Source organism: Lactuca serriola, chromosome 5 (assembly GCF_051521515.1).
Source record: "Lactuca serriola cultivar US96UC23 chromosome 5, Lser_US96UC23_V15, whole genome shotgun sequence".
Lineage (NCBI taxonomy): Eukaryota > Viridiplantae > Streptophyta > Magnoliopsida > Asterales > Asteraceae > Lactuca > Lactuca serriola.
The window spans coordinates 85,788,904-85,798,812 of NC_136412.1; the positions used below are offsets into that span (position 1 = coordinate 85,788,904).

Here is a 9,909-nt window from a genome sequence, read left to right on the forward strand (position 1 = left end):
ATGAAAAGTCCCATTAGAACCGAAACTGCCCAAAGTACCAGCAAAATTTGAAGGATGGGAAAGTAAAACCCAACCATGCAGGTATATACACTATATTGTCTAATAACTCACCTCATTCTAAGTCTTGGGTCCTTGACACAGGTTGTGGTATTCACATATGTTGTGATTTGGAGGGAAAAAGAAGAAGTGAGAATGTGGAGCAGGGAAAGATAAACTTGGTCATGGGAAACAGGAAAGCTTCACCTGTCACCAAGATAGGAGTTTATTCCTTAGTGCTAAATAGTGGGTTTACATTAGATTTGAATAAGTGTTATTATTCGCCAGAAATGGCAAGAAATGTTATTTCCTTTCATGCATTGTATAAACAAGGTTTTACCTTTTATTTTGATAATAATAATGGTAGTATTGATGCTTTCTTTAATAATGTTCTTTATTTTAAAGCATTACCTTGTGATGGCGTGTATGAAACTGTATCTGTCGTAGATAATCTAGGAAATAATGTATTGTATATTGAATCTTCTACTAGCTTAGATAAAGCATCTTTATGGCATTGTCGTCTTAGACATGTAACCAAGAAACGCATAGGCCAACTCCAAAAGGATGGAGTCTTGGAGTCATTTGACCTAAAGTCAGATGATAGTTGTGAATCTTGTTTGCTTGGTAAAATGACAAAGTCACCTTTTACTGGCACTTGTGCTAAGGGTGAAGGTCTGTTGGACCTCATACACACAGATGTGTGTGGACCCTTCAGAGCCGCCACAAGAGATGCTAATCAGTTCTATGTGACTTTTACTGATGATTTTAGTAGATATGGATATGTCCACCTAATCAAGCATAAGTCCGAAACCTTTGAAAAATTCAAAGAGTTTAAGAAAGAAGTGGAGAATCAGTTTGGCAGGAACATTAAGATGCTTCGATCCGATCATGGTGGTGAGTATCTTAGCACTGAGTTCCTTGACTATCTTAAGGAATGTGGGATTATCTCACAATTGACACCTCCTAGGAAACCACAGTTGAATGGTGTAGCTGAGAGGCGCAATCAAACCTTGTTGGACATGGTTCGTTCCATGATGAGTCGAGCTTTGCTACCAATCTCATTTTGGGGGTATGCCTTAGAGACTACCGCCCATATCCTTAATCTAGCCCCTACAAAGAAGGTTGCTAAAACACCTCACGAGATGTGGACTGAAAAAGTTCCCAATCTAGACGACATCAAGATTTGGGGTTGCGAGGCTTTCATGAGACGTGAGACTCAGGATAAGCTCGAACCCCGAAGTGAAAGGTGTATTTTCATCGGCTACCCACATAAATCCTTTGGCTACATCTTCTACAGACCCAGTGATAATGTGGTCTTTGTAGCAAGAAGAGGATTCTTCCGAGAGAGAGAATTCATGAGCCAAGGAGATAGTGGGAGGCAAATTGACCTTGAGGAAATTCAACAGTCAAGTGGTGAAGGAACCTCAAACCATAACCCTCAACTTGAGGAGGAAACTCTTGTCGAGACGACTGAAGAATCCATACCTCTGAGGCGTTCCACCAGAGTTAGGTATGTACCTGAGCATTATTATGGTTTCCATATTATTGTAGAAGGTGAGACACTTATCAATGATAACACACTAGTAAATATGGATGAGCCTAACAGCTACACGGAAGCCATGGCAGGCCCTGAGGCTGCTAAATGGAAAGAGGCTATGGATAGCGAGATACAGTCCATGTATGACAATCAAGATTGGAACTTGGTTGACAATGTACCTGATCATAAGATAGTTGGGTGCAAATGGATCTTCATGAAGAAGACCGACATGGATGGTAATGTACACAATTATAAGGCACGACTGGTTGCAAAGGGTTATTCTCAAACTCTGGGAGTTAATTATGATGAGTCCTTTTCACTAGTGGCCAAGATTAAGTCTATTAGGGTTCTGTAAGCCATTGCTACATTTCATGACTATGAAATATGGAAAATGGATGTCAAAACCGCTTTCCATAATGGAAAGTTGGCTGAAGATGTTTACATGGTTCAGCCAGAGGGTTTCGTCAGTACAGAGTACCCCAATAGAGTGTGAAACTCGATACATCCATTTATGGATTGAAACAGGCACCTTGCAGATGGAATCTTTGCTTTGATGAGAAAGTCAAAGAATTTGTCTTTTCAAGGAGTGAAGATGAATCTTGTGTCTATATCAAGGCTAGTGGGAGCATAGTCAGCTTTTTGGTACTGTATGTGGATGACATACTACTCATAGGAAATGACATCCCAACCCTGTTGGAAGTAAAGTCCTGGCCTGGGAAGTGTTTCGCTATGAAGGACCTTGGTGAAGCTGCCTATTTCTTAGGGATAAGGATTTTGAGAAACAGGAGTAAAAGACTAATTGGACTTAGTCAAAGCACCCATGTGGACAAAGTGTTGAAAATATTCAACATGCATAACTCCAAAAAAGGTGAGTTACCTATCCAGAGTAACGCCAGATTGAGTAAGACACAATGCCCTAGTACTGAGGCTAGGATAGCAGAAATGAGTCCAATACCTTATGCTTCAGCTGTAGGATCGATCGTGTATGCTATGGCGTGTACTCGACCTGATGTAGCCTTTGTCTTGAGCATGGTTAGCAGGTATCAGGGGAACCCTGGCAAGGCATACTAGACAGCGGTAAAGAATATCCTCAAGTACCTATGAAGGACTAAGGACTGGGTCCTACCCTTGGTGGGAGTGATGACTTGAGAGTTGTAAGGTACAGTGATGCTAGCTTTCAGACTGACATAGATAATTTATGCTCTCATTCGGGCTGGGTCTTTACCCTAAAAGGAGGGGCAATTACTTGGAAAAGTTCCAAGCAGGAGACAGTGGCTGATTCCACGTGTGAATTAGAGTACATAGTAGCAAGCGAGGCAACAAAGGAGGCTATATGGCTAAAGAACTTCATCGAAGACCTGGGAGTTGTACTAGCTATACAAGAGCCAATGGAGATTTTCTGTGACAGCAATAGTGCAGTTGCCTTAGCCCAGGAACCAAGAGATCATGGGAGATCCAGACACATTAACAGAAAGTATCACTTCATCAGACATCGAATAAAAGAAGGAATCCTCGTGGCAAAAAGGGTATCATCGGATGAGAACCCAGTAGATCCCCTCACAAAGGGACTGAATCGGGCTAAGCATCTTCAGCATGCTCAAAGCATAGGGCTGAAGGATGATATTAGTTTTGTAGTTAGATAATCTTGAAATTAGTAAAATGTAATTGACATTTGATGATAAATAAAAGTTGTTATTTATGAGTAAAGTGTTGCTATCACTTGTTAATCGTTTACTATTATTTCTTTTTGCATGTTTTGACTTCCAGAATAAATATGTTATGGTTTATATCTTATTATTCAAACTCTCCATAGTCGATCATATGTTGGAAGTAGATATGAATCAAGACTGTCATGGGTTGGCTTGTAGAGGTCTAAGATGTTAGACAAACCGGGACTACAACACTCATGAGTGCTCATAAGTTTTGAGTATTGGATTCAACCCACACTCACTTGTATCACTTCATGGAATTTATCTCGAGTGATCGTGAGACGGTAATATCATATAAGTCTTCAAGCCTAGAGATATGATTTGTTGCCTATGATTTGGTTATGCATTGATTATACGAAAACACATTGGTAACTCGATGGGCTAGGCTTGCATGGAAAGTCCATGGATACTCCATAGAGCTTTAACCCATGGATCTCATGGAAATGAAGAGGCATGGGTATTAGGGTTTACATGGATGTAACCCTAATCCACCACACTATATAAAGAGGCTTTGGTTCTTGAAATCACACTAGTTGTGGTGAGTAAAGTAGGAGGGTCGATTTCAAGATAGTTGTGACTATTCTCTCAAGGTTCCAAAGTTTGTGGTGATTTGTGATTTCCATTTGAGGCATCCACACTATTGGTGCTAGGCTCTAAAACTCCAAGCTATCAACTACAACTACAAGGTAAGTAATTCTACTAGCTTTATTCGATTCAAGTTCCCCATGCCATGCTAGATAGGATAAGAACCTTGGAAAAATAATTATTTCCATGTATCTTAGTCAAACATGGATCCAAGGTTTCTACGGTTGCATGTACACCATAGGAGTGTTAGAATGCTCAAAACCCATGAGTTTCATCACCAAGAGTGGAGATAAATCACCAATGACTACCAAGGTACATTCTATTCTTCAATATTTTAATATTCCTTTACAAGCATATGATTCTGAGATAACTACTTTTGATGATACTGTTGCTTATTTCGATACTCTTATTGTGTCTACTAGTAATGAGGCTAAGAAATATAATATACAATTGCTAGAGACTCAAAAGTTGTTGGATTCGAAAATAGGAAGGGTTGAGTATCTAGAACTGCAATTGAAAAATATTAGTTGTGATAGGTAAAATTTGGACAACGTTGTAAGGATGTTATTAGCACAAAGGAACATTTATTGTAATTCTGCTAAACGTCTATATGCAAAATTAACTGAATTGCATCATTCATCTAATATAAGCAAAGAACATAGGAAGTTATTACCTTTTCTAGCTTTTAAAAAAGAAAAGTTTGATAGCATATCTTATGACTGTGAAAAAACCATAGCAGAATTTGATAGAGTTCCTGATAATCGATTTGTTTATGGTATTGTTAAAATAGATGAATATCTTGATGCTGATGAACTTGTTGAGATTGTGAATGACACATTGACCAAAAGTGAACAACTAAATTTTTTGAAAAGAAATGAGAATTCGAAATCTAACTATCAATCTAATTTCACTAATATCGAAGATAATTCTTATAGTTTTAGCGAAATCAGTGAAATTGAGGAAGAGGAAAGTGTTGACTGTTCTCAGATGTCTGTCATTAATGTCACATCTAAGTCTAAAGGCAAAGAAATATGTAATTATTCAATGGTTAAGATTGACATTGACAAACTGATAGTAGTGATGATGAGGATGAGGATGAGGTTTCAAAAAATTCAAAGTCAGAAAAGAATGTTTCGAAAGAAACAATCATTCCTCGAATTGTTGTTGATCAAGTGTATATAGATACTGAAAATTTCGACAAAGTGATGACTGAAAAAGTGCTCATTATCTTGAAACAAATACGGTTGTGTATCCAAATTTCAAGTGCACAGATGATATCATCTTTCCTAATCAAGTGTTTGTCGCTTTTGGGAACATTAAGAACATTAAATTGGAATTTAACAAGATGGTTGAAGAAGATAACAAGAAAACATCAGATGAAGGATTCTTTTCAAATCAAAGAATTGTCGAAAATAATATCACAAAGACTTCGTACATTTTTCAAATGGAAAAACCACAACGAAAATAGGTTGAAAAACAACAAATTACAAAAGAAGTTTCAAAACAGAATGTTGTTGAGACAAATAAAATTCTTAAAATCAATTCGCAAGATTTTAAGGAACTAATTGAATTTTTTTTTGAAAGAAAATGGTATTTAGAAAAGACAAGAAAGAAATAAATTTTTTTGGCAAGTTGTGGATAATCGTAAGAAACCAAATGATATGATAAAGAAAAAGGCTGAAAAGATAATGTCTAGATCTGGTAAGATAATGTTTTCAACAAATTCAGATATTAAGAAAAATCCTGCTCAAACACAAAAGTCTTTGTCTCAATCATTACCACTAGAAAATTCTATGAAATTCAAATCACAAACAACCAAATCTTTGTCTCAGAATCTTAATCAACATGATCACACAAAGAAGTTTCCTACATCTCAATCACCAAGGACTTTTAGAACCCACAATCAACAAAGGTTTTCATAAAATCATTTTTCAAAACAAAATTCTTTTACACAACAATCATCGAGTTTTCAAAATCGATTTTCTTAGAAAACAGGTTTTCACTCAAATGTTGCAAATCGAAAGTTTGAAAATGTTCGAACAAAACCAAATGTAAAATTCACTCCACAAAACCAAACATTCCAAATCCATCTATAAAACCACCTTCGAAAGTTTCATACATAAATGGTCATTCAGATATGAACAACTTAGATCATTGGCTTGAAGGCAAAGGAAAAATCTACCAATCTGGAAAATTTTCTAAACAACAAATCAAAGATGCCTATGAAAAATATTTGAATGAATCTTCAAGTGGAAGTTCTTCATCAAAAGAATATAATCCGTTTGTTCAAACTTGGCGACCAATTTCGAAAGTGAAGAATTTTGAGAATCTATCTGAGAAGAAAAAGGAGAATGTCAGTGACAATCCTAAATCTTCAAAAGTTTATGTTTCAATGTCTTTAACTCATGATGTGGACTTAATTGATACTTTCAAATCAAAAGTTCGAAATTGGGTCTTAAGTTCAATTTTACACTCTGTTTTTTCAAATTAATAACCAAGGAACCAAACAACCTTGGGTACCTAAATTTTTCCATTAATTGCAGGTTTTATGTGACGAGAAATATGACAAAAAATGGTATATTGATAGTGGTTGCTCGCATCACATGAAACTTTCAACATTCTTGAACCGTTGGAACTTCTTCATATTGACTTATGTGGACCATCAACTGTTGAAACACTCAACAAGAAATGGTACATTTTAGTCATTGTTGATGATTTTACACGATTAACTTGGGTTTATTTTGTCAGGTTAAAATCTAAAGTAGCTCAAATAATGATTGACTTCATCAAGCAAATAGAAACAAGATTAAGAAAGAACGTCTGAAAAATCAAGAGTAATAATGGATATGAATTTAAGAACAATATTCTTGATTCGTTCTTAACAGATAAATGAATTTCGCAAAAATTTTCTTCACCGTAACACCACAACAAAATGGTGTAGTTGAAAGAAGAAATCGTTCTCTTTGTGAAGTGGCAAGAACGATGCTGACATATGCGAATATTCCTCAATATCTTTGGGCCGAAGTAGTTTCTACAACATGTTTTTCTCAAAATCGATCGTTAATTCATCGTCATTTCAATATTACTCCATATGAAATTATCAATAACTGAAAAGCTAATGTCAAATTCTTTCATGTTTTTGGTTGCAGGTGTTTTATTATCAATCTCAAGGATAATCTTTCGAAATTTCAATCTAAGTCTGATGAAGGAATATTCTTGGGATATTCACATAAATTGGTTGCATATAGTGTATTGAATAAATGAACGAAAAAAGTGGAAGAAACATTTAATCTCACGTTTGATGATTATTACGTTAAAATAGTTGAGAAATGCTTTGAACAACATCCAATTATTAATGAATCAAATGATTAATATGCAAATGTTAATTCGACAGATTTTGATTACGAGTTAATAGTTTGTGTTCCTGATAGGGTTGTTGATGCTGAAGTTAATGTCGGGGACAAACAAATACCTGAAGCATCAAACCATTCTAAAAATTCGACATCAACACAAGAAAATTCAGATTTAAACTCAGCATCGAATTCTTCTAGAATTGATGAAAGTATGCTAAATGATCAAGTGGAGGGGGATCACTTGCATTCATCTTCTCAAGTTGAGGGGGAGCATTATTTCGAGGGGGAGAATAGGAGAATGAATAGAGATGTCGAGGGGGAGCATATTGATACGAATATGTCGAATGTGAATAAAAATGAAACTTTTCTTGATTCAACTAATAATGTTTATGTTGCAGGTTCAGAAAATGATGAAATGTATGAAGATGCACCATTGGATTTTGATCCACCATATCCACCACTGGAAAAATGGACAAGAAATCATCCAAATGAACAAGTCATTGGAAATCTACAAGATGGAGTATTGACAAGAGCTCAAATTCGTGCAAAGAATGAGTTTACTTAATGCTCATCAAGAGTTTTGCAAGTTTAATGTTTTTATTTCGAAAATAGAGCCTAAGACAGTTATGGTTGCAATGGAACACTCAGATTGGGTTGTTGCTATGCAATCTGAACTTGCTGAATTCGAAAGAAACATGGTTTGGATATTAATTCCTAAACCTAAAGATGTTTCAATTGTTGGTTTAAGACTCGAGGCTGTTCGAATACTTTTAGCCTATGCAGCTCACAACGATTTTGATGTATATATCAAATGGATGTCAAATTTGCTTTTCTCAATGGCGAACTTGAAGAAACAATTTACGTTGAACAAACTCCAGGTTTGTAAATATAGAATATCCTAATCATTGTTATATCCACCACTGGAAAAATGGACGAGAAATCATCCAAAAGAACAAGTCATTGGAAATTTATAAGATGGAGTATTGACAAGAGCTGAAATTCGTGCAAAGAATGAGGTTACTTAATTCACATCAAGAGTTTTTGCATGTTTAATGTTTTTATTTCGAAAATAGAGCCTAAGATAGTTAAGGTTGCAATGGAACACTCAGATTGGGTTGTTGCTATTCAATCTGAACTTGTTGAGTTCGAAAGAAACAAGCTTTGGATATTAATTCCTAAGCTTGAAGATGTTTCAATTCTTGGTTTAAGATGGATTTTTAAAAATAAAACCGAAAAAGATGGAAAAATTGTTCGAAATAAAGTTACGCTTGTAGTTAAATGCTATTTACAACAAGAAGGTATCGATTATGAAGAAACCATTGCCCCAGTCGCAAGACTCGAGGCTGTTCGAATATTTTTAGCCTATGCATCTCACAAGGATTTTGATGTATATATCAAATGGATGTCAAATGTGCTTTTCTCAATGGAGAACTTCAAGAAACAATTTACGTAGAACAACCTACAGGTTTTGTTAATAAAGAATATCCTGATCATTGTTGTATCTTAGAGAAAGTTGTTTAAGGGGTAAAACAAGCACCAAGAGCCTGGTATGCAACTCTTACCAATTTCTTAAAACAATCAAAATTTAAACAAGGATCAGTTGGCCCCACTTTATTTTCGAATGAAAGTTGGGAATTATCTAATGCTTGTTCAAATTTATGTTGATGATATTATTTTTGGCTCTACTGACCCTTGTTAGAATTCATATGAATCATCACCAGCTATTTACTTGGGTTCTTCATCAAATGCCTTCGTAGCTACTCCCCCTTGTTTTGGAAGAGAAGCAAATTCCGAAACACCCTCGATACGATTAAGCATGGAGAATACTGGTTGGAGTTTGTCAGCAAGATGTTGGTGAACCAAGACTATGAGCAACGAGTCATGAGTCTCTACGAGATTTTGCAAGAAAAGGTTGACATTTGCACCATTGCTTTTGAGAACAACCTTTTCAGACTATAAAGCATCAAGCTGCTGGTTGGCATCTGCAAGTTGTACTGAAAGAACCTTCACCTTTTCAGTCTTCACAATGAGTTTATCCATGATCTTACTCTCAATAGCAAGATCTGCCTGTAGCTTCTCAATCATTGAAATGATGGAGGCACTCATCTCATGATTATCCACTTTCAAGTCTAAACGAATTTTGGACAAGGCTTGTTATCTATTTGAAGAGTGGAGCCAAGACTTGTAATCACCTTGTTTGCAGCTGCTATGTTCTTATCATAGGAACTCTGAAAACCCTCCATAAATTGAGTAACATCAGCAAATAGTTTTTCGACTTTTTTGGTCGTTTCACGAACTATCTTATCAAAGTTTGCAACAACTTTGGTATATGCATCAAGGCTTTTGGCATGTTCCTTGGTATGAGTCTCAATCGATGCTTTGTGAGCGTCAAAGGAATACTTAGTGTTAGATGGAGATTTGGACGACTCGAGCAGACTATCCAATTTTTGATTGAGGGCCTTGAACCGCCCTTTCTTCATGGGTGCATCATCCTCATCATTCTCCTGATAAAAAGTGAATGGGCTGTAGTGGAAATCTTGAACGTCATCACCATCATGACCAAAGATTGTATCAGGATCATCAACCCTTAAGGGCGAGATATGAGAAGAACTGAAAGCAATAGTAACACCAAAAGCACATGCTCCCGTATCAGATATGTTGATAGTCACTTGAGGTGAACTTACGGTAC

General features: G+C 36.1%; 1 pseudogene; it reads left to right on the forward strand.

Annotated features, from left to right (window-relative positions):
* The first annotated feature begins 8,031 nt into the window (after positions 1–8,031).
* Positions 8,032–8,673, forward strand: LOC145049646 (putative mitochondrial protein AtMg00820 pseudogene; annotated as a pseudogene).
* The last annotated feature ends 1,236 nt before the right edge of the window (positions 8,674–9,909 follow it).